General features: G+C 31.9%; 1 pseudogene; it reads right to left on the bottom strand.

Annotated features, from left to right (window-relative positions):
- Nucleotides 1–1,342: 1,342 nt before the first annotated feature.
- LOC118619272 lies at nt 1,343–1,925 on the bottom strand (annotated as a pseudogene).
- Nucleotides 1,926–2,514: the final 589 nt, after the last annotated feature.

The raw sequence follows: 2,514 nt of genomic DNA, 5'->3' as shown, positions 1-2,514 counted from the left end.
TGCATATGTCATCTACCTACAACTGGGAGGAAAATAAATAGTTCCTCCATAGCCTTCCTCAGAAAAGATAAATAAATTACCTCTTTGCCTCTTTTTCTTTGAACAAAGGTCAGCAGAAGGGAGCTTGTCTATAGAAGACCGGAGAAAAACCGGTGGTACCAATAAACAAAAAGTAATTTTATGAGGTGTGGTAGATTGTGCTGTAGTTAACAAATATGTGTTGTCCCTTCTCCCAGACTATTGTATTTCCCTGTCACACCAATGTTTAGAGTGGCATGTGATTCGTTTTGGCAAATGGATTAAAGTCTGAAGAATCTACAGTGATTTGTTTTTTTATCCCCGTTATAGTTTATATTGTTTATCTACGCCATTCAGCTATCACTCCATCCACCCCACCTTCTCTCCCTTGAATAATCCTGCCAGGAGATTGTTAATTTAATCAGGTTTTTTCCAAAGAACTAACCGGTAACATAACTGTATTGAATCCATGTATCATGTGTTTGTTTTCTACATAAAATTTGTATTTTTAAATTTATTACTAATGTATTATTACTCCTCTCATATAATCTTTAGGTTATTTTTGCTATTATTTTTCTAGGTTTTTTGGAAGCTATAAAGTTCATTAATTTTCAGCCTTTTTTTCTGTAAAATATACATACATATATATGCTTCTTCTAAAATATATAGAGAGATTTTTGTCAAAGCTTATAGAATTGTCAGTCTAAGGGTTATATTAGCTGTGGTCCACAATTTTTGAATAATGGCATTTTTATTATCATTTAGCTTAAAATGATTTCTAACTCCTATTTCTGTTTCTTTAATCCGTGAGTTATTAAGAAATGTTTCTTAATTTGTTAATATATGCAGATTATCTATCTATGGATCTTTTACATCTATCTATCTATCTATCTATCTATCTATCTATCTATCTATCATCTATCTATCTATCTATCTATCTATCTATCTATCTATATCATCTGTCATCTATCAACTTTACGTAGTAGTGAGAGATAACATTCTATATGATGTAAATCCCTTGAATTTATTTCATGATCAAGTTTCTGGACAATTTTAGTTTTTGTGTTTGGGGGGAACATGTCTGCTTTGCATTAGTTGGGATAATTTTCTATATATGCCCATTAGATAAATTCTGTTTCCTTGCCAATTATTGACTAACTATATCAATTACTGAGATATATTTCACAATAAATTAAATTTTCTTTTTTATAACTCAATAAACTTTGGTCTATAATTTGAGGTTATAGTTTAATGACATACATATTATTGCTTATATTCTCTTGGTTATCCTAAACATTTTTTCTGCTTTTACTTTTATTAGCATTTATTTTATGCTGAATTTACTCTTGGACCATAAGTGGGTTTTGTTTGTTTGTTTGTTTTTCAGTTTCTTTTGGGATATCATTTCTTCTGTGCAATCTCCTCTTCTGGTTTAGGAAAAAATCTGCCCTTTTTCAATAAGTTCATCTCGATGTGGCAGGGAGAGCTCATGGTATGGGTTCTACAAATGAGCTCTGTAAATTCTTGGGAGCTTTGTTCACCGGGATGTGCTCAATGACCAGAGATTCCACATGTAAACTCTCCAGTTCAGCATTACTCTGTATTTTTAAGTATATACAGCAAAAATTCAGAATTCTTTTTGGGCCCCTGACCCTGCCTCCAGCCGCACTGTTTGGCCTGGGCACAACTACCAGCTCCACATGGTAATGATGGAATGGCACACATAGCTTCTGTAAAAGGACATCCTTCAGATACTTGGTGGCTTTTTGGATAAGCATCCCCTTGATGGTCTGGGCACTTTTATGAATATTTAAAAAATAAACATGAATATTTGAACCTCTTGATTTGCATGACTATGTGGGGTTTTCTGAGGTCACCTCAGGTTGCTTGTGGGAAGGGAGCGTCATCCGAAATGCTTATTATTATAAAGTAATTATCCCAATTGCTAGCGTGTTTTAGTCCATAAAATCTATGTTGTCTCATTTGCAATATTTGAATCACAACCTTCCTGTATCTTATGCTTTATATGTATCTCTTATAAAAGGCATTTGCTTTTTTATTCTGTCATGAACATGATTGTCTTTTATATTTAATACAATTTGTTTACATCTATTATCCTATTCTGTTATTTTTATCTATTATATCTGTAGTTATGCTCTTTCTTTTTTTTTCTTTTATGGCTTAATCTACCAAAATAAAAAGTTAATCAATTCTTATATTTTCCTCTTGGATTATCATCAATCTTATTTATACCCATGAGATTTATGTCTCATGGCATTATGTCTGAAATTTTGATACTATTTAAAAATTCACATGACATTATCATTAATGTTTTATGTAGTCAATAGTTATTTACATTTGTCACATGTATACTAGTTTCATTGCTTTTTTGCATCGTAAATAAAATATCACTGAAATTTTTTTTTTCCTCACCCACAGACATTTTTGCATTTATCTTCAGACAGAGCAGGAGGGAGAGAGAAAGAGAGAGAGAGA

This window comes from Molossus molossus, unplaced genomic scaffold (assembly GCF_014108415.1).
Source record: "Molossus molossus isolate mMolMol1 unplaced genomic scaffold, mMolMol1.p scaffold_m16_p_6, whole genome shotgun sequence".
In the NCBI taxonomy this organism is placed as follows: domain Eukaryota; kingdom Metazoa; phylum Chordata; class Mammalia; order Chiroptera; family Molossidae; genus Molossus; species Molossus molossus.
This window is presented reverse-complemented; position numbering and strand designations above follow the sequence as displayed.